A 16,156-nucleotide genomic window follows, 5' to 3' on the forward strand; every position below is an offset into this window, starting at 1 on the left:
AATACAGGCCAATTTGTCGTTATAATCCTATATGTTTTATTTCATTTAAATATTACTACGTAAATTTTACATAATAACTTGTATGAAATGACAAAGGGCATGATAGAACAGGTAGGAAAATTCAGAAAGGCACAGAAACTGCACACTTTAAAGTGATTAAGATGGTAAATTTTAGGGGCAGCCCTGGTGGTGCAGCGGTTTAGCGCCGCCTGCATCCTGGAGTCCCGGAATCGAGTCCCATGTCGGGCTCCCGGCATGGAGCCTGCTTCTCTCTCTGCTTCTCTTTCTGCCTGTGTCTCTGCCTCTCTCAATAAATAAATAAATAAATAAATAAATAAATAAATAAATAAATAGTCTGTTAAGACGGTAAATTTTAGGACACCTGAGTGGCTCAGCAGTCGAGAGTCTGCCTTTGGCTCAGGTCATGATTCTGGGATCCTGGGATCAAGTTCTGCATCAGGCTCCCTGTGAGAAGCCTGCTTCTCCCTCTGCCTATGTCTGTCTCTGCCTCTCCCTCTGTGTCTCTCATGTGTAAATAAATAAAATCATTTCTAAAAAATGATAAACTTTATATTATTATGTGTTCTTGCCACAATAAAAGACAAAAAATAAATAAAAAGAAAGGCACAGACATTTAGATCAGAAGGCAAATAAGTAATTGTGAATTCAAGTTACTGAGCTCTTTCTACTAACATTTCATGAAGTAATCAAATCTTAAAAGAAGCTAATAATTAATAATATTGCCCTATTCTATTTTTTATTGCCCTATTCTAATATGCCTGTTCTCAAAATAGCATGAATATGAGCAAAACTATAACACGAAACTAGAACCCTTTCTCCACCTTCACACCGTACCAAAAATGTAATCTAATTCAGCAAACAATAGGAATATGAAATGCGTCCTTTCGAATGTTATAGTCATAGGAGAAAGAATGACCATTTGCTAGAATGCTTGTAACCTGCCCCCCCAGAAATTCTCCTGTCCTTTCTTCTAATGGTCACAACTTGAATATTCCTGATTTGTAAGGCTGAACATCATTCTGTTCCATTCACTTGCTGTGATTTTGTTTTGATGATTAGGTCTTAGCAATCACGGTGAGATTGAATGGATGCAGATGCTACAGATGGATGTGTCATAATAGCACTAAACCACCAGAAGGAGCTCTAAAACAGACTACTGGGAAGAATTAGACCTGCTGGCAAAGAGGGGGAAATAATATATTGTCTACAGATGGAGAGTTTAAACCACATTAAAACTTAATAAAGGATTACAAAGTGGCTGAGGGAATTATAACACTAAAAAGTCTTCAGAAGACAGAATACAAGTGCCTGAAGGCATTAGGTTGGTACTGTATTTTTGTGGGGTTTTTTTTTTTTTTTTTTTTTTGAGAGAGAGAAAAAAGATACACAAGAAATATTGATTCAATTAGTGAAGCCAAACAAGCCATGAGATTGTAAATGAGAGTAAATTTACACAGGGTTTCTCAACCCCTCCATCTGCCAGAATATTATTTTCAGTGGAGTCAGCCTTATGCACGAGCTTTAGAGGATGTTTCAAAAGATGCCAAAAGTTTCCCTTCACCAGACATCTCTCTTCTGAGTAATCCCTAGGGCCTAAATTCTTAAGATTCACATCTTACCCTAAGACCTTTAAGCTTTGTTACGTTTTATCAAATATCACATGTTTAACTGCGCTAAGGCTTCACCTCAACTTGGATGGCTAATACTGATTATTGGCGGGAGTTGGCTTAAACACCATAATCTTTTACTCCACATTATCCTATGGTAGGAAGGTACAGCTCTGAGGGTTAACTTGATGATGTTTTTTAATTATGGGGAGAAGATCAGGTGTGCAAAGCACTGTCTGTAGCCAGCAGAATATTGTGTCCGGAAATCTGCCAAGACCAACCGTGGGCACCTGTGGAAAAAAAAAATTGAAGAGGCATAAAGATAGTAACAAATTCCCTATGTTGGCTTCCTAGGGCTGTCATAACAAAGCATCAGGGACTAGGAGGCTTACCCAACAGAAATTTCTACTCTCACAATTCTGGAGACTGCGAGTTCAAGGTCAAGGTGTGAGCAGAGTTGGTTTCTTCCAAGTCCTCTCTCGGATGCTTGCTGGTGGCCATCTTCTCCCTGTGTCTGCTCACGTATACACCTGTAACCAAATGTCCTCTTCTTATAAGGACGCCAGTCCTGTTGGATTAGGGCTCACCCTGATGACCTCATCGTAACTAAATTATCCCTGGACAGACCCCATCTCCAAATATGGTCATATTCTGAAGTAATGAGGGTTAAACTCTCAACATATGAATTTGAGGGAGGGACACAACTTAGTCCATAGCACTCTCCTTCGCCGTGTTGCCCATCCTTCTTAAAACTCCACAGCACAGGGGCACTGCAGGGCTCAGTTCGTTAAGTGTCCAACCCTTGATTTCAGCTCAGGGGCATGGGTTCAAGCCTGGCATTGGGCTACTAAAAACCTGCTTGAAAACAAAAATACTCCACAGTGTTGTGGGCTGGCTATGAAGCAGTCGAGAGGGCCCGAATTTTAGAGTTAGGCCTGTATTAAAATGTCAGCTTCACCACTTCCTAGCAGTGTGACCTGGGGAAATTATTTGGCCTCTTAGCCTTAGTTTATCCATTTGTAAAATAAAACTAGAAATACCTTCCTCACCAGGCAGTGACAAAAGCAGGAATAGATAATTAGTGTGAAAACATGGACACAGCCTCTCTCACATATGGCAGAAGCCCTTGTCAGTCTTTCACTGCCCTAGAGTGATGACCCCCAAATTCTCTGCAGAGCTGACGAGGTCCCATGTGAGCTGATTCCCTTTTTTGTCAGTAGAGTCTTTCTGAGGTAAGAAGGACCTGAGCCACATAAAATTTTCCATGCCCCTGACAGAAAAGAACCACCCCTTCCAAATGATAAAAACAAGGAATCAAAAACCACAGTGTGTTTTTCAATATTTATTTAATAAACCAATTTAAACATTCACAAACAGTATGATTGTCTACACAACCTCAACTGGAGATGAGACCAAGAATCTAAAGTTGAGGCTGTTAGGAACTTTTACCACATGTCTAGGCATCTCATAGAGTCTGTGCTCCTGCAGCTCTGGCTTCTTTCACTTCACTTTGCCAGGCTCCTGTCTGCTCCAGGCACTTTCCTCACCACCCTGGACAACTGATCTCTCAGATAGAGACTAACAGCATTTCTCGAAGAAAGGCTTCCTCTATGCCTCCAGCCATTTCCTCAGTATGTCAGTGTGTCACACACCCAATTTCATTCAGGCCACCTGATCTCACAGGGCCTCTGTACTTAATCTTTTTAGCAGTGACCACAATTGTAATGAAATAATTCACTCCATAATTGGTTGTTTAATCTCTGTCTCTCCTGCTAGGATGTAGGCAGCCTGAAAATTGGAACTTCATCTGTCTTGTTCAACTGTCTATCCCCAGAGTCCAAGGAAGGGCCTTGCCTACACATAATCCCACTTACTATACCTGAGTCAATCAATAAGTGAATTTAAGGTGAATGTAGCTTTCAGGACCCGATCCTCTCTTTACAGACTATTTTGACATTCTCAATTACAAATGCCAAGCCAAATCTACCTCCATGTATTCAATAACCATTCCTGCAAAACTCCAAGGTTTGAAATATTCTCATTATATATATTTATCCCCATATATCATTTCCTGTAAGAACAGGCAGTTGTGATGAATGGAGAGAGGGATAAAATATCACTGATAATACAGATGATGTGACTTGGTAGTCATTAATGATAAAGTCTTCTGGAAATTATACCATTCAAAGAATGTCATCTTTTAGCATCTGTTGGATGATGAAATCTGTTGATAAAAACATGAAAACATGCTCCTGGTACTGTATGCTTTTGATGGCTTCATTTTCAAAGTGATAAACTTGAGCATCAGGAAGATATATATCTATATGTCCATTTTTTAGGGAAAAAATGTATTTATCAATAAAGAAACAAACACCAAGATGCTATAAACACAATTGCCAAAGAACAGTGTTTTACTCTGGTTCTCAGAGTAGGCAGGACATATCCTCCACATTCTTCTTTAAACCCAGCTAGCTCACACCGATGAATGGGGAGCCCCATAGGGCCCAAATAAGTGGCCACCCCCATTCTGCACCAGTTGCTGTGTGAATGAGTATCAATTAAAGACCATAACGGAAGCAGATAATTCCACAATTTTCAACTGTTTTCAAATTTAATTCTACTAAAATTTGAAGTCTAGAAACTGGGATATAGCAACATAAGAAAAAAGAGATAATCTGTCCCCTTTGGCAGAATTATCTCCGGCTAGCCTAAAGAAAGGAGGAAAGAAGGAAGGATTCAAGATGTGGCCAACTCATCCATTCAATAAATGTTGACTCTGAGGCCACTACATGGTGGGCACTATCATAGGCATGGCAGTGAAAACCTGTCCCTACTGCTGCAGACCACATGCCACAGCGAAAGGGTCCAGAGAGTCCCTGGAGCCATCACAGAGCTGTTTCCTAGCTGCCACTCAGGAGAATCAGGTCACCCCAACTCGCTCCTTTCCTCTCCCTACATCATGGGTAGCTTAGAAGTTTGCTATGGTAGCAATCTTTTCCTGTCCTCAGCAGAATCCTTATCTCCTTCCCCCAAACTTGCACACTATCCTGTTTCTTATCTTATTTGGTGGTATCACCACCCACTCCAGTACATTCTGTAGTGATTTTGTCTCCTTGCTAGCTAGTCTTCATTGCCCCTGAGTTGCCTTTGTAAAACATAGGATTGGTCATTCTCTTGACTCTCTTTTCCAATCCAAAGTTATGTCCTGGCTCTCTGCAGCCAACTGCTCAAAACCTAAACTCATCATCACCCCTGCATTGACGTCCACAAGCTCCTCCTGCCTCCTTGTAAAGGCCTTTACACCTCCCGTATTCTTGTTATCCACTCTGAACTTCCTGCTGTTGCCCAAACCAGCCACAATCTTTCATGGTCTTTTTTTTTTTTTTAATTTTTATTTATTTATGATAGTCACACAGAGAGAGAGAGAGAGAGAGAGGCAGAGACATAGGCAGAGGGAGAAGCAGGCTCCATGCACCGGGAGCCAGACGTGGGATTCGATCCCGGGTCTCCAGGATCGCGCCCTGGGCCAAAGGCAGGCAAACCGCTGCGCCACCCAGGGATCCCCATGGTCTTTCTTTTTAATCTCCCTCTGTGTTGCTTTTGACTGAGATGCCTTCCTCTCCTTCCTGAGCTCCAGAAACCCCTTCTGGAACTAGTTGGCAGCAGGAAATTGCTGCTGTTTCTCTGGTTTGGCCATACTTTATAATGCTGGTTCTGTTTAATTGTGTGCATGTCTATTTGCTCTGTTAGATTATAAGTTCTTTGAAAATGAGCCACTATTTTATTCTTGTCTCTGCATTACCAATACCTGGCTTTAGGGTTTAGAACACTGTGTGATGCAAAGTAAACTATAGTGATTCCTGAATTAAGTCCTTTGTGCTTACGGATACACGAGATGTTGGAATTGACAGAGGCCTATGGTATTTATGCCAACACTCTCTTGCACACGGCTAAGGGTAGTGCTTTGCGGGCAGCATTAAATTACAAATGCATGTTTAAATTACAGGTTTCGTGTCATAATATGTACATGGACGCTTTTTCACATTGAGGTTCTTTGGTTGCAAGCCAGAAACTGGATGTTTGGGCTCTGGTTACCTTAAATAAAAAAGAAAGTTTTCTGGAAAGGAATTAGGAATACTGAGAATCAATGAGCAGGCTGAAGCAGCAGGGTTTTTATGGGCAGGAACCCAGGTAGCTCCAGGGACTAGTGAACAAGAGCAGCAGGAACGAAGTGGCAACAAGACCAGTTTTTCCTAGTTAGCTCCACTAGAATAAATCATTCGGTCATCCTTAGTCTGTATTCTACTTGGGATTTAAATTTCACGGAAGGTGCATGAAGTTTGGGTTCTGTGCCCAGCCATTAGCTGGGTGAGGAAAGAACATTTGACTAACAAAAAATTCCACCAGACTAAATTTAACAGGAGATAAAATAATCCTCGAAAGGAAATTAAACATGGTCTATGAGAAAGAGGCAGGGGATGCAGGTTGCCAAAAAGCCATCACCCGTGTTCTACACTCGGGTCCTAAAATTAACTTTAGTGCAAACACTGTAACAATTGTTGCAATACGATCATTATAAAACCATATTATTTTTCATCTATAGCCTTTCGCTAAGAAAAAATAGACCCTTAATCCAATTCTAAAACAGCTTTTGTATCTCTTCTAAACTACTAACTTATGAGACACTGGATATGCTGTGATAGGATGTAAGTGAGTGAGTAGTAAAAAAAAATGGTCGGTGGTATGGCAACATCAGTAAGTTCTAGTCATCATCATCCATCTGGATCACCATCAAACCGTTATCGTTGTGGCAGAACCATGTGTGGCCACGGAATACTTCAACAGCCCTCCCGGGCCAGTGCTACGTTACAGCCCATTTAGCTCCTGTGTGGAACTAGTGGAGTCTCTTTGTTGAGGGAGTCATCGGCTCAATTAACTGGCATTAAAGTACTGTACCTCTAGAATCATAATCAGGAGAACATGATCATTTACTCCCAAAAATATCTGAAACGTTTTCCCTGCTGGGTAGAGAGGGAAAATTAAATTACATGAAATAAACTCCCAGCTCTCCATATGTGAACTCTCCATGTTACAGATTGCCAGTTCAAGAGCTGCGATTTGTCACCATGGCCGTGACCATGACCCAGCTGGGCTCTGAAATGCAACTGAGAAATTATATGGATCAGAAATATGTTTTCTCTGGTTATCTGCAATGACAGTATACTTTATAAAAACTAAAGGAATAAAGAATGTTTCTTAAACTTGAGGTTTTATTTAAACTGACAGATTACTCTTCTTGTTTCAAATATCCCTTCAACCCTGTTAGAAATTCCAGTCTTGCTATAATCTATAATCCGGTTTATCACCAAGTTTCTCAGTGGCTATTTTCTCGTTAAGTGATTCCCAAAGTCTTAACCTTCTTATGTCAATTTCCATTCATTTTTCCCCCCTGTTCTTTTTAATAAAGTACCATTTTCTCTGACAGCGAAGGACCAAAATGTCTTTCATACTTTGCATTTTTTATTACTTATAGGGTAAGAAAATCTCTTTTATATTCATGTAAATCATTTATAATTCAGTTTATCACACCAACCAGAAATCTTAGCGGTCATGTGGGTGACTGAAACCTTAAAGCTGTGATGTTTTTAACCTTTCCTGAAATGACAAGTGTGTCAAACAAGTAAGACATCTCTAGCTAACAATGTTTGCAATCTCTCTGTCAGAAGCTGCTAGATTCTAGAACTTTCTGATGGTTTTGTTTATTGAGTAGTTTTCAAACTTTTTGGTCTACCAAACCCATTATGCTTTTATTTTTTAAATTTTTTTATTTTTAGATTTTTAAAATTTATTTATTCGTAGAGACACACAGAGAGAGAGAGGGAGAGACAGAGGCAGAGGGAGAAGCAGGCTCCATGCAGGGAGCCCGACATGGGACTCTATCCCAGTCTCCAGGATCACACCCTGGACTGAAGGTGGCGCTAAACCGCTGAGCCACCCGGGCTGCCCCCATTATACTTTTAAAAACTATTGAAAACTTTTGTTTATGTGGATTATAGCTATTGATATTTACCATATTAGAAATAGTGAGAAGTTTTAAAAATATCTTAAAATGAAAATGATAAACCCATTATCTGTAAACATAAATAATGCATTCACCAAAAAAAAGTTTTTAAAATAGAATTAATTATAAGACTCGGTTTTGTTTTGCATTTTGGCTATTCCTTTAATATCTGGCTTTCATAGAACAAAATTGGATTTCCACAATCTGCTTGTGCATTTAGTTCATATGATAATGTTGTTTGGTTGAAGTATATGAAGAAAATCTCATCTCACAGGGATATGTGGTTAGAAAAGGGAAGACAATTTAATAGCTTTCTTGTGTGATTGAATATTCTTCGTTGGTACTATGCTGGAACCCATCAAGTGGCAGCCTTTTAAAGAATGGTTGGGGCAGCCCCGGTGGTCCAGTAGTTTAGCACCTGCCTTCGGCCCAGGGCGTGATCCTGGAGTCCCAGGATCTAGTCTCGCATCGGGCTCCCTGGATGGAGCCTGCTTCTCCCTCTGCCCGTGTCTCTGCTTCTCTCTCTCTCTCTCTGGATCTCCCATGAATAAATAAAATATTTTTAAAAATAAAAGAATGGTTGGATGTGGAAACCAAAACCATAAGTGAACCAAAGTGAGTTTCTCTTCCTCTGTTACATGAAAATCCATTAGTCTATCTCCCATTCTGAATGGTTCTTTTAAACATGTGTTTGTGTAACTTCCAAATGCCAACAGATTTCATTATTGCAATGTCAAAAAAAAGTCACACTTGCTAATATCCTCACTGATTTCATCAAGAACATTCTTTCAAATATTAGGAAACTATCAAGCTCATGGTTTTATACATGTTTTTATACAAAAATTCTAATTTTTGCTTCAAAGATGAGTGTGTGTCTGCATGTGTTGCACAGTACTTAGAGAATGTCTTGGGCAGCCCCAGTGGCTCAGCAGTTTAGCGCTGCCTTCAGTCCAGGGCCTGATACAGGAGACCCAGGATCGAGTCCCGTGTCGGGCTCCCTGCATGGAGCCTGCTTCTCCCTCTGCCTGTCTCTGCCTCTCTCTCTGTGTCTCTTATGAATAAATAAATAACATCTTTTAAAAAAAGAAAGAAAGAAAGAGAATTTCTTACTGACTGGAAAACTTACTCATGGGTCATAATTTCTGTCATGAATGACCTTTGAACTAGATCTTTCTTTCTTTTTTTAAAGATTTATTTATTTATTTATGATAGACATAGAGAGAGAGACAGAGAGAGAGACAGAGAGAGAGAGGCAGAGACACAGGAGGAACAAGAAGCAAGCTCCATGCAGGGAGCCCAATGCAGGACTCGATCCCAGGACTCCAGGATCGCACACTGGGCCAAAGGCAGGCGCTAAACCGCTAAGCCACCCAGGGATCCCTGAACTAGATCTTTCTATAGACAAATCATTTCTTCTTCTGTCAACCTCCACTTTTTGGCAAATATTTTGTAATATACAAAATGGCGTATATTTATTATAGAAAAATTTTAAATTAAGCAAGGGGCACCTGGGTGGCTCAGTTGGTTAGGCATCTGACTTTTGATGTCAGCTCAGGTCTTGATCTCAAGGTCATGAGTTGGGCATGTTGGGCTCCACACCTAACAGGGGCCCCTGGGTGGCTCAATCAGTTAAGCATCCAGCTCTTGATTTCAGCTCAGGTCATGATCTCAGGGTCCTGGGATCAAGCCCCGTGTTAGGCTCCTCACTGAGTGGTGAGCCTGCTTGTCTCCCTCTCCCTTTGCCCCTCCCCCTGTTCACTCTGTCTCTCATAAATAAATCTTTTTTAAAAAATTAAATAGGAAAATAGAAAAATAGATAAAGTATAATTCCACTAATAAAGATAATGCTGTAAATATTTAATGTACATGATATATCTGTTTCTCTCTAATTTGTCTTAGTCATTAGACCTATCTAGGAAAAGAATAATCAAAGATAATTCATGTCCTAAAGTTATTTTCCCCATTTCCATCTAAATTAGATACAATGCTTTGCCAGGTTTTTTGGGTTTTTTTGTTTTTCTTTCTGGTAAACAGTTCCATTACTTTTTCAAAAAAAAAAGTCACATGTAATTTTCTTATGGCTGCTATATAAAACTGCCATAACTTAGTGACTTAAGTCACCACAATTTATTATCTTACTGTTGTGTAGGGTCTCACTGAGCTAAAATCGAGGTGTCAGGAAAGCGACTTTCCTTTCTGGAGGCTCTAGGGGAAAATCTGTCCCTTTGTCTTTTCTGATTTATAGGGGCCACCTACATTCCTTGGCTCATGGTGTCCTTACTGTCCTCAATGCCAACAAGGATGGCTTGAGTCCTTCTCACACTGCTGATTCTTTCTTCCATAGGCATGTCTCTCCCTAAACACAACTAGGAAAGGACTCATGTGATTAGACTGGGGACACAGCCAGATTATCTGTGATAATGTTGCCATTTTCAGGCTCCTTAATTTATTCCATTGTCAAAATCTATTTTTCCATGGAAGGTATATATTCACAGGTTTTAAGAATTAAGATCTTCAGGGAGCTATTATTCTGCCTTGCATAATTATTGGCAGCATCTGAGGAGGCTTCATTATTTTTAAAAGCAATTTATAGCATTTAAAAAGTAATATGTTCTACTTGCATAGACTTCACTGGCTATCTTATTCATAAATCTGTGCTGAAGTAGACTTGCAGGTTTTGTTTTGTTCTAACTATGACTATTTTAGGGCTTAAGTTCTAATTTCCAGACTCTTTTTGTATCTGGAGACAGATAATACACCCTTCAACTTCATCTTCCACCTGCCATTTGCCAATTCCCTTTAAATAAATGATTACATTAAATCTGGCAAGCAACACAATCCTCAGTGATAAAAAAAAAAAAAAGTGGTCTGTTTCATAAACAAAATCTCTTGAATGTCAAGGCCATGTGTAGAGTGATATTTTGCATCTCTTTCACAAGGACAACCGGGACCTGTTTTACTGTCAGCTTTCCAAGTTGGCCTTTTTTTTTTTTTAAGATTTTATTTATTTATTCATAAGAGACACAGAGAGAGAGGTAGAGACATAGACAGAGGGAGAAGCAGGCTCCCCGTGGGGAGCCCGATGTGGGACTAGATCCCAGGACCCCAGGGTCACATCCTGAGCCAAAGGCAGACGTTCAACCATTGAGCCACCCAGGTGTCCCTCTAAGTCAATCTTAAGCCCCAGTGAAGAAAATAAAAAATAAAGATAGAGTGAAGCAGTTACTACTTTTTGAACAACAGCACAAAGGGAGACTCTACCTCACTGTTTGGAGACGGGAATTGAAGGGATTGGAACAGTGGAAAAAGAGAAACTCCATTGAAAGGACAAAGTGTGGACTCTTGAATTTGAATTTGCCAGGATACAGACTAGAAAGACACATGGCACACACATCTAAACCATGTGAGTGAGGTAAGATAGATTTGTTAGCTAAGTTCAAAATACTACTATAAGGGGCACTCTGAAAATTGAACAAGAGAGTACAGTAAGTAAGAGGAAATACCACATCACAAAGTAGGTAATAGACTAATAGAGCTGAATCTTTCCTTCTTTCATCAACTTTCATTGATGAGATACGCACTGGACAGATAACTCTACTAATCACAAGGGATCAGAAATGTGTGACATGAGCTCTGGCCCTTGAAGAGATGTTACTAGAGGAAGGTAAATAGGCATGGGAACAAATAGTTACATTATAGTATGATCTAAAATTAAACTGTGGGGGCACCTGGGTGGCTCAGTGGTTGAGTGTCTACCTTTGGCTCAGGTTGGGATCCCCAGGATTGAGTCCCAACTTGGGCTCCTTGCAGGGAGCCAGCTTCTGCCTCGGCCTGTGTCTCTGCCTCTCTGTCTCATGAATAAATAAATAAATCTTGAAAAGAAAAGAAAGAAAAGAAAAGAAAAGAAAAGAAAAAAGAAAAGAAAAAAGAAGGAAAGGAAAGGAAAAGAAAATTAGACTAGAAACAAGAAACACTGAAAATGCTTGGCATTCAGTATCTCCTGTGTCTTAGTCAGGGTCTGGCTAGGTAAAATGGCAACTGGGGATGGCTCAAGGAGGAAGTGAAATTTGGCTTGAGTCATGAATGAGAAGTGGGAGGACAAGGAAGTTAGTGAGTTCAAAGCAACTTTGCAAACACTTGGGTGTGTAAGTATGCATCCTTCCCGGGCTTCTGAAGCTTGGGGAGATGCAGAAGTGAACATGAGCCAGAAGTCAAAGAGCCATGTAGTCAGGACAAAAGGCTATATTTTTCCCACCCCTCCTCCCACTTCTCATCTCTTCACTTGTGTTATAATGAGAAGCCAAATTTCTCAGGCCATTGACTGACACAGGACACACATTCCAAATCTGATCCCATCTCTCATCTCCTTTATCTCCCCAAACTCTTAAACTTTCCTGCTGTGTTAAAGTTCTTATACCCCAAGTACCTTTGGATCAAGAAATAAGTGTCTTTGTGCCGCTGAGTAGTTCCTTAAGAAAAAATTCCTAGATGTGAATTCAAGGAGTCTTGCCACCTATTTATTTATTTCTTTTTTTAATTTATTTATGATAGTCACACAGAGAGAGAGAGAGGCAGAGACACAGGCAGATGGAGAAGCAGGCTCCATGCACCAGGAGCCCGACATGGGATTCGATCCCGGGTCTCCAGGATCGTGCCCTGGGCCAAAGGCAGGTGCCAAACCGCTGCGCCACCCAGGGATCCCTCTTGCCACCTATTTAAATTGCCCTCCAGAAGAGCTAGCTCACTTGCCTATCCCTTCTCACCTCTGTTTTCAGTGACATCATGTTGGTAGCTTGAAATTGGCCATGACTGGAGTATTTATACCACAGCTATTGGCCAGCACTCCAAATCAGTCTGTTTTCTCCCAGCTTGCTAGTTGCTAAACCTGTACCAGCAGACACCTGAAACAGGTACTGAATTATACTATTTGTTGTGTTAAAGCAGTACCCAATACTCTTCTCACATGTACCCAATGCTACCATTAACAGCACTGATTATTTGGTAATTTTATATATGAAAATGGCATCTCATTGTGTTTTACTTTTTATTTATTTTTTAAAAGATTTTATTTACTTATTTATTTAGAGAGAACATGCAAGAAGGCGGAGCAGCAACGGGAGAGAGAGAGAGATAATCTCAAGCAGATCATGGCCTGAGCCAAAATTCCAAGTCAACACTTAGCCGACTGAGCCAAGCAGGCACCCCTACTTTTTATTTATTTACCAATGAAGTTGACATTTCTGCATTCTGAAGGATATAAAATATATCTTAAAGTCACTGCTTCATTTATCATTTGCTGCTTAACTTCTAATCTTTTTTTAAAATATTTTATTTATTTATTAATGAGAGACACACAGAGAGAGGCAGAGACACAGGCAGAGAGAGAAGTGGGCTCCACGCAGGGAACCCAATGTGGGACTCGATCCCCAGACCGAGGATCAAGCCCAGAGCTGAAGGTAGATGCTCAACCACTGAGCCAGGCACCCCTTACCTTCTAATCTAATCAATTCTAATCTCTAATGGACAACGAGGATAGAAAAGTTCCTGGGTTTATAAAGTCCTCACTCATGCAGGCAAGATACTCTGTGCGGATAACAGATTATGAGTGCCTTCTGACGAATGTATGTTACCTGAGGAGAAAAACTTGATGCAATTGTGGGCGTATATATTTCCTGAGGCACATTAGGATTTTGCAACTGGCCATAGAAATCTGAATCTCAGAAACAATACTAACTGTGTGGGGGAAATCATTTAAAAGTTTTCAAAATCTAGCTTATAAGAATTGCCTGGCAAAACTGTGAGGTCTACTGACCTCAACACTAACTCAAAAGCCTGCACAGGCACAAAAGGGAAAAGAACAGGTACACGCCCACATTGCCAACGTGGAAAAATGCAAATGGTTATGCGTAGTGTCTACTGGGAGTGGCAGAGTTAACATCTCATTGCTGCCCCACAATCTGGTCCTTCTCACATACTTTTCACTTGTTTTCCTCCCCTTCTTCACTGAGCCATGTGCTTTGGGAAAAACTCATTCCTACTTTAATTTTCGAGATGGCTGTGGTCTACGGCCCATAGAACGTTCTTTTTTTCTAAAGTCTTTGATTCAGAGTAGTCGTGTGACCTAGGAGGTCTGAACAAGATGAATCTCTGGATCCTTGCTAAGATACTGGGCTAGATGTGGTCTCTCACCCTGAAGGAGAAAATCTAAACTGCCTGTGAGCCCTGTAGGGAGGGGGACCAATCTTACAATCAGCTAATGATGCTGAGGGCCTAAGAGTAGAGTAGCTGTGTCTTTGATGAAAATATTGAGACTGGCTCAATAAACCCTGAGGCCCACTCTACCTCAGATTTCCAGGTACCTGAGCCAAAAATTCTCCTTGTTACTTAAGCAAGAAGTGAAAGGGAAATGGCCAATAACTGTTCCCATCTGACTTTCAAAGCTGTCTGTGTAGGTTCTGGGCTTCTGTCAGGCTAGTTACAACATAGGAACATTTAAACATTTAAATCAGATCCAGTGAGGGCACCTGGGTGGCTCAGTGGCTGACTGTCTTCAGCTCAGGTGGTGATTCCGGGGTCTTGGGATCGAGTCCTGCATCGGGCTCATGGTGGGGAGCCTGCTTCTCCTTCTGTCTATGTCTCTGCCTCTCTCTCTCTGTGAGTCTCTCATGAATAAATAAATAAAATCTTTAAAAAACAATCAGATCAGACGACTCCCCTGCTCTTTAATCCCCCAGTGGCTTCTGTCATACATTGTTAACAATGACAATAACAATACTGATGAATAGTCCAGTGCCCTCCCTGGCTCCATGGCCCTGGCCACAGATACCTTAGCACCCCTCCTGGAGCACGCTTAGCTACTTCACCTCATGTCTCAGTGCCGCTATGGTTATTGTCCCTTTCTGTCTGGAATGCCTTTTCTGGGATCTTCACAATTATGTCTAAATTCAATCATTCACTAGCTCAAGTATCAATCATCAGAGGGGGCTTCCAGGACCCCCCTACTGAAAGCAGTACCTACCCCCTTCACACTCTATCCCTTGTTCTCCTCTAATTTGTCTTCATAGCACTTACTCCTGCCTGAATTCAGATTATTGCCTTTAATTCTGTCCATCTCAGCAAAGTGTAAGTTCCATAAGGGCAAGGACTTTATTTACAACTGTGTCTCCAACACCTGGAGCATTTCCTGGCATGCAGCAAACAGTTGGTACATATTTATTGTAGAAAAAAATAAAGAAGACAATAGAATAGTAGTCTCAAAGAGTGATGGTCCTTAAGAACTACCAAAGTATAGTCCTTGACCATTTTTTATTTTAGTAATAGGGTACATACTGCTGATAGGGTGATTTGAGAACCCTCCTGCCTGGCTCTTTCCACTATCCTGCCTTCAAGATTCAAATACTTGTTTTCTTAGCTTCTATTGCTGCCACAAACTTGTTATAACAGTTCTGGTCAATGGGATGGAAGTGGAAATCTGGAGTGTGTCTCTGGAAGTGCTTTGGGTTGCCTCGTAAAAGAGACAAGCAAGTCTGACTCTCTTTCCTCCTTATTTCTGTTCAGAAGCCAGGTATGATCATGGCGATCCAGCAGTGATCTGTGGACCACATGACTGGCTATAAGTCTAAGAGAAAAATCATGTCATATCACTGAACTATTCAAACAAAACTAGTAATGAGAAAAAGAACTTCAACTGTTGACTGAGTTTTCTATTACCTATAGCGCAAAAAATCATAACAGACACAGTGGTGACAAAAATATTTACTGAACAACCACTAAGTGCAAGACACTGTGGGGAATGGTAATGTGGATACAAAGACCAACAAGTCACCGTTCCCATTTCCAAGGAGCTTCTAACCTAAATAGAGAGAAAGGCCTCAATAATATAACATAGACTGGGATCACTGTTAAAATCCCCATCTGTGAGCTTTGTGAAGTCACTATCCAGTGCCCACGACTATGTCTGATGCATGCTGTTATGAAATAAATATGTACTGAGTGAATGGGTGGTAGATGAATTCCACCTGGGTGCATTGGAGAAGGCCTCAAAGTCTTGAGTGGAAACTTAGGTAGGATTTCAACAGGGAGAAATGTTGGGTGAAAGGCAAAATGGCATATCAAGCAGAGAACAGGAAGCTTCAAGACATAATGGTAGCAAGACGTAACGTATATAAGAGAATGATGATAAGCCATTTTGTCTAGGTAAAAAAAAAAATATGCTACCACTTCTAACTTAAGAAAGGGTGGTAATTAAATATGTATGCCTCCATAAGATTTTTAAAAATAAGTAGACATTCTTCAGAAATATGCATTACTGAAAGATAATTTATCTTACAGATAAAGACAACATTCTTGTTTACTCTGCTGATGAATTTCTTGCAAATGGGAGGTACATAAATGTACTTATCGTCATCTGCAATAAACACAATTTTTAAAAAATTGATGAGTACAACCTTTTTGAGGTTTTCAGAGT

This window comes from Canis aureus, chromosome 28 (genome assembly GCF_053574225.1).
Source record: "Canis aureus isolate CA01 chromosome 28, VMU_Caureus_v.1.0, whole genome shotgun sequence".
NCBI lineage: Eukaryota > Metazoa > Chordata > Mammalia > Carnivora > Canidae > Canis > Canis aureus.